The sequence below is a fragment of the Crocuta crocuta genome, unplaced genomic scaffold (genome assembly GCF_008692635.1).
Source record: "Crocuta crocuta isolate KB4526 unplaced genomic scaffold, BGI_CrCroc_1.0 scaffold21, whole genome shotgun sequence".
Lineage (NCBI taxonomy): Eukaryota > Metazoa > Chordata > Mammalia > Carnivora > Hyaenidae > Crocuta > Crocuta crocuta.
This window is the reverse complement of record NW_027527938.1, coordinates 2314053-2336749: the sequence shown is the minus strand read 5'-3', so window position 1 is coordinate 2336749 and position 22697 is coordinate 2314053. Positions and strand designations below refer to the sequence as shown.

General features: G+C 36.0%; 1 long non-coding RNA gene across 3 annotated transcripts in view; it reads right to left on the bottom strand.

Moving 5' to 3' along the window:
• Nucleotides 1-17450, bottom strand: part of LOC144221714 (uncharacterized) — a 153253-nt gene extending 135803 nt beyond the window's left edge. For all 3 annotated transcript variants that reach the window (XR_013332151.1, XR_013332153.1, XR_013332152.1), the window contains exons 1-2: nucleotides 17362-17450; nucleotides 16747-16879 (exon numbers count right to left, since the gene is read on the bottom strand). This is a non-coding gene — a long non-coding RNA (uncharacterized LOC144221714). The remainder of the gene's footprint in view (nucleotides 1-16746; nucleotides 16880-17361) is intronic.
• Between the last annotated feature and the right edge of the window lie 5247 nt (nucleotides 17451-22697).

Sequence of the window (22697 nt, the reverse complement as noted above, 5' to 3'; positions counted from 1 at the left end):
GGTCATGATCTCAAGGCTGGTGAGATGGAGCCTTGCATCTGGCTCTGTGTTGACAGCACAGAGACTTCTTGGAATTCTCTCCTTGCCCCTCACCTGCTTGTGCTCAATCTCTCTCTCTCTCTCAAAAATAAATAAATAAAATTTAAAAAATTTTAACTTAGAAAAACAACAAAACTAAAAATTACCAAGCAAACTATGTTGTAACTGAAGTGAGTTTACTGGTAAAAACATAAAATTATTCTAGAAATTAAATAATTTAGTCAATTCATTACCCACACCAAGATCTTCTAGCTGACAAATGATAGGAGAGAATATATTTACCCTAATAGTAGGTATGATTATGAGTTATATGATAATATTAAAATCTTTGGAAGCAGATACTTCTTGCTGTCTCTAGAAACCACCTGTAGAGATCACAACACATTAAAGAAATTTTATACAGTTGGTTATTGCTTAAGGAAATAGCCATAAGAAAATTGAAGTTGAGAAAAATACTTGAAAATATCCACAATAGCAGTCAAAAATTGGCAATGATATTGAACCAAACTTGATAGAATAATATTAAGGGTATTTTTCAATGAATATCCTAGTTAGCAATTACATGATTTTCTTAAGAATGCAAGATAGGGCATGGACAAGAACCAAACTCCTAAGGCTCATTTGAAGACCTCCCAATAGATTATGATTATAGCTGTCTATTGTTGATTCTTGTCAGGATGGTTTGGAGATTTTCCCTTCAGGAGAGCTATGTATTCTTTGTGTTGAGTATCCCAGTTTGTATCCCTAAATCTTTACCATTTACTTAGGAAGCTCACTTTCCTTATTATCCACAAAGTTTAGTAACTATAAGTGTAAGTAATGGAATTCTATAATCATAGAAATCAAAAGTTTTAGAAGGTGTAATACTTATAGACCCCAAAGAGTTGACTGTATCCTTGATGGTAATAAGATCAACTACATATTAGGCCTCACAAATTTTCTTGAGTTAAGAATATGTTGTCCCAAGAATCTGAAAATTTTGAGACTTCATTCTATTACTAGCAATATGACTAAACACAGCCAGAGATCTATATGATACCTACAGCTATAGTAAAATTGTATTCAATTCGCATATTGAAAATATCACCTCAATAGCTCTAACATGATCTGAAACAAGGACATTTGGTTTTCTTTTTTTTTTTTTTAACATTTTATTTATTTCTGAGAGAGTGAGAGAGAGAGAGCATGATCAGGAGAGGGTCAGAGAGAGAGGGAGATACAGAATCTGAAACAGGCTCCTGGCTCTGAGCTGTCAGCACAGAGCCCCACGCAGGGCTGAACACACAAACTGTGAGATCATGACCTGAACCGAATTTGGATGCTTAACTGACTGAGCCACCCAGGTGCCCCTGGTCTTCTGAAGAAAAAGTTATCAGGAAAACTGATCTTTCATCCAATGGAAAAGACTTATCAGTTATTATTAACAGTTGACAAGCAGTAAAACCCAATACTGTTTATCCTTTGATTTATGATTTCCAGTTAAAAAGACATAAATAACTCTTTCATTACTATCATGTCTTTTATATTAAGAAACTTTAAATTTGGGATTGTTAGAAATTCACCAGAAACTAACTATAGAAGTGGGCTGCTTTTACCCAAGACAACAGAATTAGGTTAATGACTGCAAAAGTGGACAAATTCTGCAAGATGAGAGAAAAAGATGAGTTTTCTAATTCTGCAGTAAGCTCTTTCTTCTTTTATGCTGTCATGAATCCTTCATACTATTATATTTTGACATGCTCTTTTTAAAAATATTTATTTATTTATTTTGATTGAAAGAGAGAGTTCATGAGGGAGAGAGACAGAGACAGAGACAGAAAGAGAACATGCAGCCAGTGAAGGACCAGAGAGAGAGGAAGATAGTAAATTCCAAGCAAGCTCTATGCTGTTAGTGAGGAGCCCAGTCCCACAAAACATGAGATCATGACCTGAGCTGAAACCAAGAGTTAGATGTTCAACTGACTGAGTCACCTAGATGACATGTTCTTTCAATTAACAAAAAAGATTTTCTCAATGTGTTTTTTTTTACTTTCATCTTGTTACCTTTTTAAAAAAAGTTTATTTATTTATTTTGAGAGAGAGAGACCAAGAGAGCAGGGAAGGGTCAGAAAGAGAGAGAGAGTCTCCCAAACAGGCTCTATATGGAGCCTAATGTGGGGCTTGAACTGAGGAACTGAACTGTGAGATCATAACCTGAGCTGAAACCAAGAGTCAGATGCTCAAAAGACTGACCCACCCAGGCACCCCTTAATCTTGTTACTTTTTTTTAAACTTTATTTATTTGTCTGTGAGAGAGAGTGTGACCAGGGGATGAGATGAGAGAGAGAGAGAGAGAGAGAGAGAGAGAGAGAGAGAATCCCAAGCCAGCTCCATGCTGTCAGTGCAGAGCCAGACATAGGACCCAAACTCATGAACAGTGAGAGCATGATCTGAGTCCAAATCAAGAGCTGGATGCTGAACTAACTGAGCTACCCAGCTACCCCTCATCTTGTTACTTTTAAACATGGTGATTTGTGATTGCTCTGAATTTAACTAATTAATGTGCATTTCGTTCCCTACCAAACACTGCTGACAAAAAATTTTAATAGTTGTCCTTTTAAACATTTCAGGAGATAAACATCTTTTAATTTTTTCTTCTGATACTTAAGTTTTCCTCACATAATTAATTCCAAACTTCAATCTTGTTATTATTGAACTTTTACCCCATATCAGCAGATATCTGTGCTGAAGAATTACAACCCTATCAGCAAAACATAGCCCAAAGCCAGGAATGGAAAATAATATTGGGTTCATACTTGATGCAATAGTCACTTTGTTCTCTTTAGAGATATTCTAACCTGTTTTGCTGGAACTGCCTAATCTATTCAAAGAATCTCTTCCTACCTTAAGGAATGAATAATTGATTATCTCCTAATAAATAATATTATATTCCCAAAATTGTTGGTCCTTCTTATGATAGCATAACTTCTACTCTGGGAGCCCAACAGACCAGTTTAAACTATTAGCCAAAGTTATTATGGACAAGTGCATAACCTCTAATTTCTGTTCATCTAGCCAAGGAGGAAGTAATACAACAGCAACACTTCCTGCTGATATGTAAAGACTGCAGGTTGCATAGAATAGTCTGTGATTAGGATATAAAAAAGCTCACAGGAGATTTGGAAATGACAAAGCTGGACTTAGGACAGGTTTTACTGTCTGAGTTTGGTAATTCAGGCTTCTATCTTCAAAATCTTTTACAAAGACTAAACCATTTTGTTGAAGTATCCTGTTCAGCATCTTAAATGTTTCCATCATTTCAAATGCAACAAAATGAATGGGAAAGGCTAATTCTATTCCAACTACAGACAACACTCTGGAAGCAACCTCGTGATGAGCAAGAGCTTGACAAGAGTGAGGATCTGGATCAAAGATTAATACTCTTAAGTCCTCACTTCATCTACCCAAGGACAAAAGCAGGGACTAAGAAAAAAGGAACACCTGATGTTTGGTGGCCATGAGAATTAAGACTTGGTGTTGCTGGAGTTAGTCTAATACTTGCAACTAAGCTCTGATGATCTCACATTGAACATAAAAAACCACAAACATAAGCAAGGTCCCTTGTGATCATGATACGAAAAGAACAAAAGTATAGCAACTTAATAATCATGTCTAAACACAGACAAAAGCAATAGCCTTTATTTGCACAAACAAAAATATAATGGCTAAACACCCATTTTCTGACTAATATATGTGACTGCTACATTTTTATTAATTATAGCTTTGCTGTATGTAAGTGATGAATCACTGAATACTACTTCTGAAAGCAATATGGCACTGTATATTAACTAAAATATAAAATAAATTTAAAAAGAAATTATAGCTTTAACCCCACTTTGTTTTTCATATCTTCTGGATGAAAATTAAGATCTTCAAAAATAAAATATCCCCCACTTTCTGAGAGCATCCAATCCAGAGCAAAATCCAGCTTAATTTAATCTTTTTCCAAATTACTTAACAGAAGCACAAATCCAACAAAACATTTTGTGGATACCCTCTTAATGAGAAACCCCATACTTATATGTGGTTTCACTCAAAGCAAAATGCCAATTAATCTGACTTTTTTCAACTACGATTTTTGTTCAACTACTTACTTGTCTTTGACTGGAGGACATCAATAAATATATATAAGGAAAGGCAATAGATTTTCTCTTTATGGTGTGACTAAAATACTTAATTATTATTTTATTTTGGTTAGGGTACTATTTTTTAATATAATTTATTGTCAAATTGGCTAGCATACAGTGCATAAAGTGTGCTCTTGGTTTTTGGACACCTGAGAAACAAATAATCCAGTGAAGAAATGGGCAGAAGACATGAATAGACACTTTTCCAAAGAAGACATCCAGATGGCCAACAGACACATGACAAAATACTTAATTTTAAAAATAAGTTTGTTTATATTTTGGTTTATAAAAGTATAATATGTCTATTTTGTTAAACTTGAAAAAAGAAGAAAAATTAACATTCCATAATCTTACTACAATAAAAAAAAAATCATGGGCCAGGCAAGGGGCATCTGTCTAGGACTTGCCATTATCTGTCAACATCATCTACCACTTTAAGCATAAAGTTTGAAAAACTGCATAAATGAAAGGAATTGTTACACAATGCTATGGTAAGATCTCAAAAATTTCCAATTTTTCTATTATATTAATATCATAGCAACATTAAAACTAAAAATACTATATTTATATGTAACTAATGATCCTCTCTTTTATTGAGAATCTAATATGATTTTGAATTAAATATCTATGTGTTAGATTAAACTAAATCTTTTCTAACAAATAGACCATAATGGTTCAAACTCAATAAAAGTTTAATTTTCTCTGATGTGACATCCTAGATGGGTTTTCCAACAAAGTAGACCCAAAAAGGAGTGATAGGTTCCACACAGAGATCAAAGGATCTGGAGAAACTATAGCTCTGCATCTCCAAGGCATGACCTAAGAACGTTCTGGGTTATCATCATTGCACACCCAGAAAAGAGAAAAAGAATAGAGAAGAGCAGAAGATAGGTGTTTTGAACAGACCTGAACCAGGCCCCTGTCACTTTCACTCACATTTCATTTTGAGGACTGGCACCCTGAAATTCTGTATCTATAGAAGAAGAAACATGGGTTTCTTCCTAACATGTAAATAGTTATTGCCATCACGCTGCTCCTACCTATCTTAATAAAACATTTAATTACATACAAACTTATATATATGAGATGCGCATATATATATTTGATCTTTTATAAAATAACTAGCATTTAAAGAAAATTGTTCATATAAATGTGTTTCTGTCTCATATAAAAATAGTTATACACCACTCATTTGCTGAAGGCTCACATATGGAATTGCCACATACTTTATGTTTAAAATACTTTAAAGAATCTGTTTTTGTAAAATAAAATAGCTTAAAATAAAGTATTACTGAAAATACAATGCAATTTAACAGTAAAAGAAAGGCATGTTAATAAAACATGACTGAAATCTTTAATTTATAGAAATAAAAATCAACAAATCTGTATCAACTATATGCATGATACTGCTAAACAAAATCTAGCATGTTACAAAAGTTGATGACAATATTCATTGTTAGTTCAAAAGATGATTCAATTTTATCTTGTCTATCTATAGATTTCAAATTGTGAAAACATGCTTTTGTCTATAGCATCTTAAATTGTGAGACTGAAAATATATCCAGCTTGAATATGTATAACCATAAGCCTAAAATACATTACTAAATGAGATAGATAATTATACCCTTTAAAACCAGGGAAATGTTTACATTTGAGGAAAAGTGAGATCAAATTAATAAATATAAGAAATCTTCATAAGCAAATATTTTCAATGGTCAAAGTGCTTTGGAGCAGACAGTATTAATAAAAACTCCTGTGGCATCCCTGCAGACTTACGGCTGTGGGAATTCTTTCCTTGGATTTGTTAAGCTGCTACAGATGGATAAATAACAGCATATATTTGCTGAAATCATTCTTCAAAGCTTGTAGTCTCCAGGGTAGGATGTGATATAAAGTGGTTGAAGTTTCTTGAAAAAGACAATGTCAGTCATTCTCATTTTTAAAAAAACAGATTTTTTAAAAATAAAGGAGACACAGGAAATAGCAATAATAAAATCCTTGAAAAATTTGCTAATTTAAAAGTAGTTGAGCACATTGGGTTTTTCCTTCTGGTTGATGAAGTAGACATACTTTTCTGTATTCTTTCCATTTAGTACAACTACCAAATGTCTATATTATTAAACAAACTTAAGAAATCTCTGATAGGTGATAAGAAGAAGGTGGATTGTTTAGGGACCTCAGGACGCAAGGAACAACATGGTTATATGTTGCATGGGTTTTCTTTTTGCCTCCTCTATCCCCAAAATGCCAATAGGCACGGACATACTGAGACCCAAGAAAATTTAATCCGTCTAGCGAAAGCATTAGGGAAAAAGACAGCCTAGCAAGTCAGAAACCTTTGAAGCAGTAACCACTGTATTCCATCTAAACAACACACACACACACACACACACACATACACACACACACACACACACACACTGTCAACAACTGTAGCCCCACCTCTGTCCATGCCATCACAGGACAACAGGGCCTCTAGACTTTTTTAGAGGTTGTAACTTTACAGGTTGCAACCAGGAATCACAACAGTGGTGTCGATAGGGTCAAGTAGGAAGTAGGAAGTCAAGACTTTCATCCCCACTGAAGCGGAAGTAAAAAGTTCCATTCTCCATATCGTTTAGTGGAGACCACTGAGAAGCCTGGACTTACACCATTACCCAACAGTAGGAAGATGCTACTCCTTCTCCTCAGGGGTGGTGTTAGAAGAGGCACAGTGGAGTGTAGGGATTTTGGCCTCCATTTGAGTAATGAGACCACTGCCACCTCCCCTTAGTGATGGCTAAGAAACAGTCATAATCAATAATCAAGAAGAGCCTAAGGAGGTATAATAAATGTAACATGTATACTGGATGGAATATTGGATCCAAAACAGGACACTGGGTAAACTCTACTGTGAATTGAATAGTTAATAATGTATCAATATTTGGTATATTAACTGTAAAAATGTATACACCAACATAAGATATTAATATAGGGAAACCAGGTGCAGTGTATAGGGGAACTCTCAGTGCTATCCTCTAAATTTTTCCTAAATCTAAAACTGTTCGGGGTTCGTAGATGGCTCAGTGAGTTAAGCATCCAACTTTGGCTCAGGTCGTGATCTCATGGTTTGTGGTNCCTTCTGCTGCTTCTGTCTTCAACTCTCTGCTCTCTTTTCTCTCAAAAATAAACATTAAAAAATAAAATAAAATAAATCTAAAACTGTTTTAAAAAATTTGTCTACAATACACATAAACATGCACACATACACTTTAAAAGTGAAAAAGCAAGATACAGAGTGGAAGAAAATATCTGATATACATACATCCAACATAGGTCCCATGTACAAGATATATAAAGCACTATTACAAAACAATATGAAAAGGACAAATGGCCTATTTAAAAAAAAAATTCAAGAGACATGTTCAAACTCATAGCACAAAAAGAATAAACTGAATGGCAATAAACATAAGAAATAGCGTGCAATCTTATGAACCAACAGGTAAATGCAAAATAAATCCACAATATAATATTATCAAAATCTCACAGAAATATATGAAATAAAAGAAATGAAGTGTTTGAGAGGAGGTAAAACATATAATGCCAGCAGGATGATTCATTTACATAAACACTTTGGAAAATAATTTTGCATTATCTGCTGAAGCTGAACAAAAAATTAGTCCAAACCCCACTAATTCTACCCTAACAGAAGTATAAGTGTGTGTATGTATATACATGTGTGTGTATGTGTTTGTGTGTGTGTTTGTGTGTTTATGTCTCAGACACAAACAAATATATTCATAGTAGCAGTTACTATTATTTCCAAACTGGAACCTATTCAAATTGCTATTAACAGTAGGCTGTATAAATAAATTATGGTGCAATCACACAAAGGAATACTAAAATAGTAATCAGAATGTTCTACAGTGATTCATAATAATATAAATTAATTTCACAAACATAAAATTGAGCAAAAGAAGCTTGACACAAAAGAGTTGAAATTTTGAAAAAAGGAACTTATACTATAAAGAAGCCTGGGAAGTTGGGGTTAATTTTCTATTTCTTGATTAGGGATCTGCTTACACTGAGAGGGTTGCTTTGTAAACATCCAGCTAGCTGTGCATTTATATATGCAGTTTCTGTATGCATATTATACTTAAATGCATTTTAAAAAGTGACAAAAGTTAATCAGTTCTGTATATATTCATACGAAAGGATTCTATAAAATATTGTCGAGGGAAAAGGAAGTTGTAATAGACTATAAACCTATATGTATAATTTTTGGGACCATCAGAACAAATGAGTTTTAAATATGCAAATAACAAACATCTGAAAGTGGCAGAAATTACACTTTGCTATTATATTTGCCTTTTCACAGTAAACTTAAATATTTTATATTATTAATACTTTTTTATTTAACTACATTAGTACTTATTTGTTGCTCACATAATTTTGACTTTTTTCTTGCAATTTTATGTATCTCTATAAACTGCATTTTCCCCCTCAAAGCAAGAAGGATTATAAGAAAATAATACACACCGTATTAGTTAGACTCCTGCAGAGAAACAGAGCCAAGAAGCTATATGGACATATAGACGAGGAGATTTATTACAGGAATTGGTTATTGAGGCTGAGAAAGTCCCACACTGTGCCACCTTCAAATTAGAGAACCAGGAAGTCAGGTGGTACAAATCCTTCCAAGTCGAAGCCCTCAGAACCAGGGCTCTGATGTCAACAGCAGGAGAATATGGATATCCCAGGTAAGAGGAAAAAGAATGTGCCCTTCCTCAGCCTTTTTGTTCTATTTGGTCCCTTAATAAATGGATGATACTCACCGATATTCATGAGGGCAAACTCTTTACTCTGTCTATTGAACCAAATACTAATCTTTTCCAGAAACACCCTCACAGACACACCGAAAAATAATGTGTTACCAGCAGTCTGGATATCTATTAGGCCAGTCAAGTAGACATATCGAATTAACCACAACACACGTCAGAAAAAACAAGCAAACAAACAAAGAACCCTACACAAATCCTAGAGGATCCTCACTCTCTATTTAATAAATGTAAGCTTCTTATTCTGGTATTATTGGACTAATGTCTAAAATCCACTTTTCAAACTGTGACTCTCACTACTTCCTTACAGAATTCTCCTGCTCAAGTCAGACCAGCTGACTCACTCTTTCCCAGTGATATCCTACTCTCCTGTCTCATAACTTTACTTGTTCTAATTGTTTTGCAAGAAAACTCTCTCCTTTATCACCCTCCACTTCAGTTGGCTTAAATTCCTCCAAGGCCCTCCCTGGGGCTACAGTAATTCCTGCCAGAAATCTGATCTTCTCCATGGAATAGAATATTTGTTTACTGCTATGACATCTTAACTCAGATGATGATGTTATTGTATTCTTTATGGTTACTGTCTTTTTTACTTAAAAATATTATTTTATACACTTTTTTTGCACTTCATTGAGGTATAATTGACATGCAAAATCTATGTGTATTTAATACATACAACTTGATGAATTTGACAATAACTATATACCCATGAAACCATCGCCACTATCAATGTCATAAACATTGATAAACATCTCTCTCTCTCAAAAATAAATAAATAAACTTTAAAATTAAAAAAAATATTTATTTATTTAATTTATTTATTTTGAGAGAGAGAGCGAGCAAGTGGGATAGGGACAGAGAGAATCTCGAGCAGCTCTACCCCAATGTGGGGCTCAATCCCATGAACCATGAGATCATGACCTGAGCTGAAATCAAGAGTCAGATGTCAACCAACCGAAACACCTAGGTGCCATTCATTTTTTTACATCTTTTAAGATTTTCTTATTTTCATAGGTTTATTTCATTTATTTATTTTTCCCTTTTTATATTTTGACTTAACCCTTGAACAGTAAACAGGAAATGATTACATTTGAGACAAAGCATTCAGCAAGGGACAAAAATGCTTTTATAACTACTTGAATTCATCATGATTTCCTACCTGATTAAAAACTCAGAGTCTCAATTATATCTTGAATTTTCCTACTATTTCCTAAGCCTAGAATATTCTTCCTACATATCCTTTTCTGTCTACAGAAATGTCATAAAGCCCAATTCAAATGGGCTTTCTCCTTTAAAATTGAGTTTTAAAATTTTCAGTCTTAAAATTTAAAGCACATATCCACTATGTTTTTTAGATTTGATTTTATTTGTTCAAAATGTCCCATGTACTAAGATAAAAGGAGATAGAGAAAAGTGTCCAGTAAGATGATCCTTGATATATTTTAGCAAATAAGATGAAATGCTTTCCATGGAATTTCTTAGAACCAATTTGAATGAATTATGAATAAGTACCTAAACTTATTTTCATTCATTGAATACTTCCTTAAAAATCAGTTTGTCCAGCACATGCACCCTGATGTTTATAGCAGCACTATCAATAGCCAAAGTATTGAACGAGCCCAAATGTCCTTTGATGGATGACTGGATAAAGAAGATGTGGTATATATATACAATGGAGTATTACTCAGCAATCAAAAAGAATGAAATTTTACCATTTGCAACTACATGGATGGAACTAGAGGATATCTTGCTAAGTGAAATTAGTCAGAAAAAGACAAATATCATATGACTTCACTCACGAGGACTTTTTTTAAATTTTTTTTTAATGTTTTATTTATTTCTAGGAGAGAGAGAGAGAGACAGCATGAGCAGGGGAGGGTCAGAGAGAGAGGGAGTCACAGACTGAAACAGGCTCCAGGCTCTGAGCTGGCAGTCAGCACAGAGCCCGACGCGGGGCTCGAACCCACGAACCGCGAGATCATGACCTAAGCGAAAGTCGGACGCTCAACTGACTAAGCCACCCAGGCGCCCCACGAGTACTTTAAGATACAAAACTGATGAACATAAAGGAAGGGAAGCAAAATTATTATAAAAACAGGGACGGGGACAAACACATAAGAGAATCTTAAATATGGAGAACAAACAGAGGGTTACTGGAGGCGTTGTGGGAGGGGGGATGGGCTATGTGGGTAAGGGACATTAAGGAATCTACTCTTGAAATCATTCTTGTACTATATGCTAAGTTGGATGTAAATTAAAAAAAATTAACTAAAAAAATCAGTTTGTCCAAGAGTACTAAATATTTATTTATTTTTAGTTGGCTTTAATTTTTCTTTCAGCTTTATTGAGATATAATTGACATACAGCACTGTGTAAGTATACAGCATAATGACTTGATTTATATATATTGAGAAATGATTACCATAATGAGTTTAGTTAACTCATACGTTATATTAAAAAAAGAAAGAGAGAGAAAACTTTTATTTCTTGTGATGAGAATGTTAAGGATTTACTATCTTAGTGACCAAGTATGCCATCTATCTATAGTCATCATGTTGTACTTTACATCTTCAATACTTATTTAACTTATAATTGGAAGTGTACCTTTTGACCACCTTCTTCCTTTTCTTCTCCTCACTCTACCCCACCATACCCACAAATCTGATATTTTTTTTTCTCAGCGAGTTGTTGTTAGTTTCTTTGTGTAAGTGAGATCATAATACAGTATTTGTCTTTCTCTGTATGACTTATTTCACTTAGCATAAGGCCGTCAAGTTCCATCTGTGTTGTTGCAAATAACAAGATTTCCCTTTTTTTTTTTTTTTATGGCTGAACAGTATTCTGTTGTGTGGAACACTCTTCTTTATCCATTCATCCATTAATAGACACTTAGATTGTTTCCATGGTTTGGCTATTGTAAATAAGCTGCAATTAGCATGGGAGCCAGCTATTTCTTTGACATAGTAATTTCTTCTCCTTCAGAATATACCTGGAAGTGAAATTTCTAGATCATATGCTAGCTTTATTTTTAATTTTTTTAGAAACCTACATGCTGTTTTGCATAGAGCCTGTGCCAATTTGCATTCCTACCAAGGATACACAAGTATTTCTCCACATCCTTACCAGAATTTGTTATCTCTTCTTTTCTTGATAACCATTCTAAGAGGCTTGGGGTGATACCTCATTGTAGTTTTGATTTGTATTTCCCTAATAATTAGTGATGTTGAGCACCTTTCCATGTACTTGTTGGCCTTTTGGTATCTACTTTAGAAAAAATGTTTATTCAGGGTTCCTGGTTGACTCAATTGGTTAAGCATCTGACTCTTGATTTCAACTCAGGTCATGATCTCATGGTTCTTGAGACAGAGCCCACATCAGGCTTTGTACTGAGCATGGAGCTTCCTTGGGATTCTCTCTCTCTCTGCCTCCCCTTTGCTTATACTCTCTCTCTCTCAAAAATAAATAAATAAATAAACTTAAAAAACATGTTTATTCATTTCCTTTACCAATTTTAATTGGAGTATTTTTTTCTTACTATTGAGTTATATGGGTTATTTGTGCATTTTGCATATATGGTTTGCAAACATTTGCTCCCCTTCTGTAGATTGCTTTTTTTATTTTGTGGATCATTACTTTTTCTGTGCAGAAGCTTTTTAATTTGGTGTAATACCACTTGTTGGATTTTAATTTTGTCACCTGTGCATTAAGTGGCATACCCAAAAATCTGTTGCCAAGACGAATATACAAAAGCCTTTTCGTTTTGTTTTCTTTTAAGAGCATGGTGATTTCAAGTCTCACATTTAAGTCTTTAACCCTTTTTGAGTTAATTTTTGAGAGTGGCATAAGATATGGGTTTAGTTTTATTCTTTTACATGTGAATATCCAATTGTCCCCAACACCATTTATTGTGGAGACTATCTTTCCTCCATTGAGTATTCTTGGCATCCTTGTCAAATATTAGTTGATAATAAATATTAATGAATTAAGGTATAGAAGATACTAGAGGACAATTCTTTTCTTTTATAAAGATAATAAAGCAAACAGTAAAACATGTCTTAGATTACGGTTTATAGAAAATATAAAGATGTATACAATGCCATTGTTATAATATGAAATTTATACACGTGACGATAAGAATTTCAGAACAAAATGGGGGAAAAAAGCTGTACCAGTGTTGCCAAATTATACATAACATTATCTTTGATCATATTTGTGAGTATATGTGTTAGAAATATATTCCAGTAAAAAAGGCAAAAGTTTTTTGATACTGGGGTACCTAGGTGGCTCAGGCAGTTAAGTGCCTGACTTCTGCTCAGGTCATGATATCATGGTTTGTGAGTATGAGCTCCATGTCAGGCTCTCTGCTGACGTCTCAGAGCCTGAAGCTTGCTTCAGATTCTTTGTCTTTCTCTCCCTCTGCCCCTCCCTTGCTCACGCTTTCTCTTTCTCTCTTTCTCTCAAAAATAAACATTTAAAAAAATAAAAAAATAAAACGTATTGATATTCATTGAAGAAAACCCCAACACAAAAATAACCTGTTACACTCACTGAATTTAAAGAACTCTGACTTTAGGGGTGCTCGTGTGGCTCAGTTGGTTGAGCAGCTGACTTCGGCTCGGGTCATGATCTCACAGTTCTAGGCCTGCATCACCCTCTGCTGTCAGCACGGATCCTGCTTTGGATCCTCTGTCTCCCTTTCTCTCTGCTCCTCCCCTTCTATCTCTGAAAAATAAAAACTAAACATTAAAAAAAAATGCTTGTTGCTTGTTCATATTCTTTAAAAAAGATTCTGACCCGACTAAAACCACTTTTTTAAACTATCAGAAGCTAGTTATATAATATGACAAAGATATTTGCACTAGTTGCACTATTCCTGAAGAAATGACAAGAGGTAGATCAAATAATCTTAAAAATAACTATATTAGTAGTTGATAAAGTTTGTTTGGACCTTCATCTCATAACATTTTCAGCAAATATATTTCTGAATCAGTTTCACCTCATGCCTGTTTCTTATTCCCAGTTGGACAGTCACCTAATTAACAACTTTAATTCTGTCTAGATCATCTGGTACTTTCAAAGGTCAATACTTTTACAAGTAACAGGATATTACTAACATGAATCTCTTAGAAACACAGAATGAGGTAGAAAAGAATAACAATTTAAAATTTTATTCATGGTATAAGGCCAACTAGTCACATGTAAGCACTTTATGTTCCTATATCAAGCTTAGCTCAGGTTTATAAAAGTTACAAAATGGGGGGGGCCCTGGGTGGCTCGGTCTGTTAAGCATCTGACTCCTGGTTTCAGCTCAGGTCATGATCTCATGGTTCATGAGTTTGAACCCGAGGTCAGTCTCCTCACTGAGAGCTCAGGGGTCACTTGGGATTCTCTCTTTCTCTCTCCCTCTCTCTCTCTCTCTCTCTCTCTCCCTGCCCCTCCCCACCTAGCTCAAAATAAATAAATATGTAAACTTTAAAAAAAAGTTACAAAAAGGACAGGCACGTTGTGTCCTTGCAGTGTTTCACACTTCTCTCTCACTTCATCGCCTCTCCCTCCTCCCAGGTGACAGCCATCAGTGCCTCAGAAACTCCAAAATCAGGGATATTATCAGAAAAATGAAAGAGTGGCTTTAATTTGAACTTTAAATCATTCATAGTTATCGTATCTTGGGCTATGCTCATGACTTTCAGCATCTTAGGACCTTTTATTTTTTAAAATTTTTTTTTTAATGTTTTATTTGGTTTTATTTATTTCTAGGAGAGAGAGAAAGACAGCGTGAGCAGGGGAGGGTCAGAGAGAGAGAGAGTCACAGACTGAAACAGGCTCCAGGCTCTGAGCTGACAGTCAGCACAGAGCCCGACGCGGGGCTCGAACCCACAAACCGCGAGATCATGACCTAAGCGAAAGTCGGACGTTTAACCGACTAAGCCACCCAGAAGCCCCATTAGGACCTTTAAACTTTACCTATGATCACCAAAACGTTTTCAATCACATACTGGAGTGTTTCCAGATGGGTGTTGAATTTACTTGCTTTTGACACCAAGGATATATTTCCTATTCTTCTTCATTTCAGCATCTACTCACTAGATCAAATTAATAAAACACTTATTAATTATTAGATATTAATTGGATGACAGAACCAAGGAGGACTTTTTTTTTTTAAAGGAGTGCAAATAAACCCTCCTATTAAATATATAGCATAGTGGAAAGATAAAGAATGTTAGATGCTGGAAAACAAAGAAGATATATTAAACAAAATGACTTCCATTTGACTTTAATTGACCCCAAATAAAATTTAGTACAGAATATTTTTCCTAGTTATGGCTAAAAACACTGCACCAACACACAGTATTGTCATTTCCTCACCCATTTTAATCATCCTTCATCTCTTCTTATATTAGAACATTTGTTTTCTCCCTTCCCCTCACACATTAATTCCTATTTCCTCCACAACATAATACAACACCATCCTGTATCTCATTTTATATGATGATGACTTATTGTGGTAGAAAAAATAATGCCTCTCTCTCCCCAAAAAGATATCTATGTCCTAGTCCTTGAAATTTATGAAAATGTGGTGTTACATGGCAAAGGAAGACTAAAGCTTGTTGCTGTTGTTTTCATTTGAATAAAATAGTTATTATTTTTTCTCAGGAAAAATAGGAAGTTAAGACACACTGCATTTTACAGCCAACATTACTTGTAATTGGCTCTAATCCTTCCTGGCACTGCTGTCAATAGCATTAGCTGTTTAATCAGAACCAAGGTGTGCACCCCTGATAGAATGTACTTGGAGGACGGACGCTAGAAGATTGCATGTTTTTTCCTGAGAAACATAAGACAGACAGAAGTTGCAGAGAGCATCATCTTTTCAAGCAGCTTCTCCCTTTCCATTTTAGAGGAGTTGCCTGAAGTAGCAGCTAATCAGCACTTAGAATATTTGGTTTCTCTCTCTATAAAACTGCCCACACTTTCCCCAATGCACTTGGGGTCCCAACGCACTATGTCCTCATAGTCCCTAATCCAAAGGCTGCTAATCCATTGATTGTGAAATAAATGATTGTCCTGGATTGTGTTTGGATGGGGGCAAAAGCTATCACAAGGGTCCTTTAGGAAAGTGAGCAGGGAAGCAAATGAGGAGGCTTATAATGGCTTTAAGGAGAATACAGTTCTGCTGACACCTTGGTTTTAGCCCAGTGAGACCCATTTAAGACTTCTGGTCTTTACCAATCTAAGATAATCAGTTACTATATGCTTTCAGAACACTGAGTCTTTGGCGGTATTTACAGCAATAACAGAAAACTATATACTGATTCAGTCCCACCTATATTTACATGGACTAGATTAACTAACCACAATTTTGAGGATCTACATGTAGCCTTTTGGACACACTTCCCTCTAAACGAACATGTTTGTGTCCAAAGCTGGAGATACCTATTATGCAATTAGTACTTTATCAATCATCTAGCAAAAATATTTCTACATTTCTTCTTGCCTGATTTTATTATTGCTTATTTAAATGTTTATTTTTATTATGAAAATTATTTCAAAAACGCTTTTGCAACCTTTGTTATTTTTTTTTATCAGACTACAGTTCATAGAAAAAATAACAGTAAGCAAAACTATTAAATGGTCTCAATATAAATCTAAGACTGGTTTATATCTATTCCACACTGTAATACTAATGACAGAGTTAGAAAGATAGGTCTATTTTCTCAACTCACCTGGTCATCTTTTAAACTTTTATAAATGTCAGAGGGAGGCAAGATGGCGAAGTAGGGAGCTCCATACATTTTGCACACCTGAATCTCTCAAACAGAGAAAGCCTGAAGCCATAGGACACTGAACTGCAGGAGTCTGGGAGGAAAAGAGACAGAATCTACTAAGAAGACAGCCTCATCAGTGTGTGATTGCAAACTTGGGAAAATGAAAATGGGCCAGCCTGGAGACACGGAGGGTAGGGAGCCCCCTTCATGGAGTGATGCTGAGAGAAGAGGGGAAGAGAAAGAGCGGCTGAAACTGCTCATAGAAGTGTCCCTGGAGAAGAGAAAAACCCGGAAAAGAGAAAAACCTCAGCCCAGGACAGAGGGAGATCCTATCATCCCATCTCTAGCTGCAAGGAGTTTGGAGAGTGATCCCATTTCTAGCTGTTCCACTTTCTTGGGGCTGGGTGCTCCAGTCCCAGGCGGCACCAGGAGAAACTTCTCTGCCACTCTCCCGGCTGCATCCTGGGCTGGGAAGCTGCCCGGCCTGTGGGATTACATTTCCGGCGGTATCAACAAAGCATGGCGAGGACTAAGATCTGGAAAGAAGGTGGGGCGACACAGCACAGGGCTCACCTTGGCTACACCTGTGGCATAGGAAGATCGGACCCAAAAGAGTGATTTGCGATGCTTGGTTCAAGAAGGAACTGGGGCGCTGCCATTTTTCTTCCCACAACCACCAAGGCGGGGCCTCAGGGAGCAGCACGAGCACCACAGTGGAAGCAAGACACGCCTACACCAAGCCACGCCCATCCGTGCTGGAGAGCTGCCCTTTTTCTTTCTTTCTTTCTTTCTTTTTTTTTTTTACCGGAGCCTGGGGAAAGACCGACATGGATGCACTGCCATGATTAATTCTAGATCAATTCTTTCTACTCCGATATATTTTTTCCCTTGTCTCACTAGTAACCCTCCACTCAGTTGGACTGGGCACTCTGGTCACTGGTTTGCTTAAACAGTCACATTTAATCCTTTCTCTAGATGTATACTAGATGTATATTCTATATCTTCACTGCTACCTTTCTATTTCTCTCTCTCTGGAGTAATCAGACTATATAGATTCTTTGAGTAACATTATCTTCATTTCTTTCTCTTTGTCTCCTACCATATTCTCCTCTTTCTCTCTCTGAATTAAGCTTCTTAGTCTCTCTGCCTGGTCATTGTCTAATTTTGCTTCCCCCCGGCCCGTCACTTTTCTCTTTGTATATGCTCTTCCATCAGAACTGCATACACTCTGCTCTTTATTTGTAGCTGGGATTTCTGGTTTTACGCTTGTAGACAGTCTTTTGTAATTTGGGGGTTTTTGTTGTTGTTGTTGCTGTTTTCTTTTTCCCTTTCAGTTTGCTTGTTTGTTGGATTTGTCTGTGCGTTTGTGTGCCTTTGTTCCCTGTGTGTTTGTCTGTCTGTTTTCCTTTTCAGGGCTACCTCAAGAAACAAGCCAAAGTACACATGGTGGAGAGTCCCAAATACCACTAGAAGTAGGGAAATAAAATAACCAAAGTCTCAACAAGAGAGACCAAGAGACACCATTCAAAGAACACTTCCTGAATGGACAGGCCCTGGGCAGTCAATGAGCCTTCTTTAATATAGCAGTACTCCCAGGTGCAGAGTGCATAACAAGCTTTTAAAACTGACAAGAGACAGAAAGCTAGCCAAAATGATAAAACAGAAGAGCTATCCTCTAAAAAAATTCCAGGAAGAAGTGACGGCTACAGAACTACTCAAAACAGATATAAGCAACATAACTGAACAAGGATTTAGAACAATAGTCATAAAATTAATCGCTGAGCTTGAAAAAAGGCCTGGAAGACAACAGAGAAGCTATTGCTACAAAGACTATGGACCTTAAAAATAGTTGTGATGAATTAAAAAATGCTATAAATGAAGTACATAATAAAATGGAGGTGTCCAATGCATGGATTGAAGAGGCAGAAAGAATAAGTGAATTAAAAGATACAGTTATAGAAAAAGAGGAAGCCGAGAAAGAGAGAGATAAACTGACCCATGAGCACGAAAGGAGATATCTGTATCATAGGAATTCGGGAAGAGGAAGAGAGAGAAAAGTGCTGAATGGATACTCGAACAAATTATAGCTGAGAACTTCCCCAATCTGGGGAAGAAAACAGACATTGAAATCCAAGAGGCACAGAGAACTCCTCTCAGACATAGCTTGAATCAATCTTCTACACAACATATCATATTTTGCACAGCAAAATATAAGGACAAAGAGAGATTTGGGATGAACAGGCCTTAACATACAAAGGGAGACCTATCAGAGTGGTTGAAGACCTATCTACTGAAACTTGGCAGGCCAGAAAGGAATGGCAGGAAATTTTCAATGTGATGAACAGAAAAAATATGCAGCCAAGAATCCTCTATCCAGCAAGCCTGTCATTCAGAATAGAAAGAGAGATAAAGGTCTTCCCAAACAAACAAAAATGGAAAGAATTCATTACCACTAAACCAGCCCTACAAGAAATCCTAAGGGGGACTCTCTGAGGGAAATGTTGCAAGGAGCACAAGGTATCAGAGACGCTACTATAAGCATGAATCCTACAGAGAACACAATGACTCAACCCATAATTTTCTATAATAACACTGAATGTAAATGGACTAAATGTTCCAATCTAAAGACATAGGGTATCAAAATGGATAAAGATAACCAAAACCCATCTATTTGCTGTTTACAAGAGATTCATTTGAGACCTGAGGACACCTTCAGATTGAAAGTAAGGGGATGGAGAAATGTCTATCATGCTACTGGAAGTCAAAAGAAAGTTGAAATAGCCACACTTATATCAGACAAACTGGAGTTTAAAGTAAAGGCAGTAACAAGGGATAAAGAAGGGCATTATATAATAATTACAGGGTCTATACATCAGGAGGAGCTAACAATTATAAATGTCTATGCACCCAATTTGGAACACCCCAATACATAAAACAATCACAAACGTAAGCAATCTTATTGATAAGAATATGCTAATAACAGGGGACTTTAATACTCCACTTACAGCAATGGATAGATCAACTAGACAGAAAATCACTAAAGAAACAATGGACCTGAACGACACATTGGACCAGATGGATTTGACAGATATATTTAGAACTCCACATCCTGAGGCTATGGAATTCACTTTCTTCCCAAGTGTGCATGGCTCATTCTCCAAGATAGATCACTTACTGGGTCATAAGGCAGCCCTCAATAGGTGTAAAAGAATTGAGATCATACCATGCAAACTTTCAGATCACAATGCTATGAAACTTGAAACCAATCACAGGAAAAAGTCTGGAAAGCCTCCATGGTTAAAAGTCTTTAACCTTCCATGGAGGTTAAAGAACACCCTACTACAGAATGAATGGGCCAATCAGGCATTTAGAGAAGAAATTAAAAGATGTATGGAAATGAAGTGAAAAAAATGAAAACACAACGATCCAAACTCTTTGGGATGCAGCAAAGGGAGTCCTAAGAGGAAAGTACATTGCACCCCAAGCCTATTTCAAGAAACCAGAAAAAGCACACATACAAAACCTAACAGAGCACCTAAAGGAACTAGAAGCAGAGCAGCAAAGAGCAACCCAAACCCAGCAGAAGAAGATAAATTAAAAAAATCAGGGCAGAAATAAACAATATAGAATCCAAAAAAACAGTTGAACAGATCAATGAAACCAAGAGTTGTTTTTTTGAAAAAAATAAACAAAATTGATAAACCTCTAGCCAGACTTCTCAAAAAGAAAAGAGAGAGCACCCAAGTAGACAAAATCATGAATGAAAATGGACTGATTACAACCAACTCTCAGAAATGCAAGCAATTATCAGGGAATACTATGAAAAATTATATGCCAACAAACTGGACAACCTAGAAGAAATGGACAAATTCCTAAACACACACACACTACCAAAATTCACACAGGAAGAGATAGAAAATCTGAACAGAGCCATAACTAGTGAAAAAATTGAATCAGTTATCAAAAATCTCCCAACAAATAAGAGCCTGGGCCATATGGCGTCCCTGGGGAATTCTACCAGACATTTAAATCAGAGTTAATAACCATTCTTCTCAAGCTATTCCAAAAAACAGAAATAGAAGAAAAATTTCCAGACTCATTCTATGAAGCCAGCATCACTCTGATTCCCAAGCCAGACAGAGACCCAGCAAAAAAAGAGAACTATAGGCCAATATCCTTGATGAATATGGATGCAAAACTCCTCAACAAGATACTTGCAAATTGAATTCAACAGCATATAAAAGGAACTATCCACCATAATCAAGTGGGATTCATTCCTGGGTTACAGGGCTGGTTCACCATTCACAAATCAATCAATGTGATCCATCACATTAACAAAAGAAAAGATAAAAACCATATGATCCTGTCAATAGATGCAGAAAAAGCATTTGACAAAATACAGCATCCCTTCTTAATAAAGACCCTCAAGAAAGTCGGGATAGAAGGAACCTACTTAAACATCATAAAAGCCATTTAAGAGAAGTCCACAGCTGATATCATCCTCAATGGGGAAAAACTGAGAGCTTTCCCCCTGAGATCAGGAACATAACAGGGATGTCCACTCTCACCACTGTTGTTTAACATAGGGTAGAAGTCCTAGCATCAGCTATCAGAGAACAAAAGGAAATAAAAGACATCAGAATTGGCAAAGAAGAAGTCAAAATTTCACTTTTCGCAGAGGACATGATATGCTACATGGAAAAGCCGACAGACTCCACCAGAAGCCTACTAGAACTGATCCATGAATCCAGCAAAGTCTCAGGGTACAAAATCAACACACAGAAATAGGTGCATTTTTATACACCAATAATGACACAACACAAAAGGAAATCAAGAAACTGATCCCATTCACAATTGCACAAAAAAAACATAAAATACCTAGGAATAAACCTAACCAAAGATACAAGAGATCTGTATGATGAAAACTATAGAAGACTTATGAAGGAAATTGAAGAAGACACAAAGAAATGGACAACATTCCATGCTCATGGGTTGGAAGAATAAATGTTGTTAAAATGTCATTACTTCCCAAAGCAATGTACATATTCAATGCAATCCCAATCAAGATTGCACCAGCATTCTTCTCAAACCTAGAACAAACTATCCTAAAATTTGTATGGAACCACAAAAGACCCCAAATAGACAAAATAATATTGAAGAAGAAAACCACAATGGGAGGCATCATAATCCTAGACTTTAAACTCTACTACAAAGCTGTAATCATCAAGAGAGTATGGTATTGGCACAAAAACAGACACATAGGCCAGTGGAATAGAATAGAGAACTCAGAATTTGACTCACAAATATATGGCATATCCAATGGAAAAAAGACAGCCTCTTCAACAGATGGTGCTGGGAGAACTGGACAGCAACGTGCAAAAGAATGATACTAGATCACTCTCTGACACCATACACAAAAATAAACTCAAAATGGATAAAGGACCTGAATGTGAGACATGAAACTATCAAAACCCTAGAGGAGAAAGCAGGAAACAACTTCCTTGACCTCAACCGCAGCAATTTCTTTCTTGACACATTCCCAAAGGCAAGGGAATCAAGAGCAAAAGTGAATTATTGGGACCTCATCAAGATAAAACATTTCTGCATGGCAAAGGAAACAATCAATAAAACTCAGAGGCAACTGACAGAATGGGAAAAGGTAGTTGCAAATGACTAATCAGATAAAGTGTTACTATCCAAAATCTATATTTTAAATGTTTATTTATTTATTTTTAGACCGATAGAGAGCACGAGTTGGGTAGAGACAGGGAGAGGAAGAATCCCAAGCAGGCTTCCCACTGTCAGCGCAGAGGCCAAAAGCAGCTAGATCTCATGAACCATGAAATCAAGACCTAAGTCAAAATCAAGAGTAGTATCCTTAACCAACTGAGTCACCCCAGTGCCCCTTT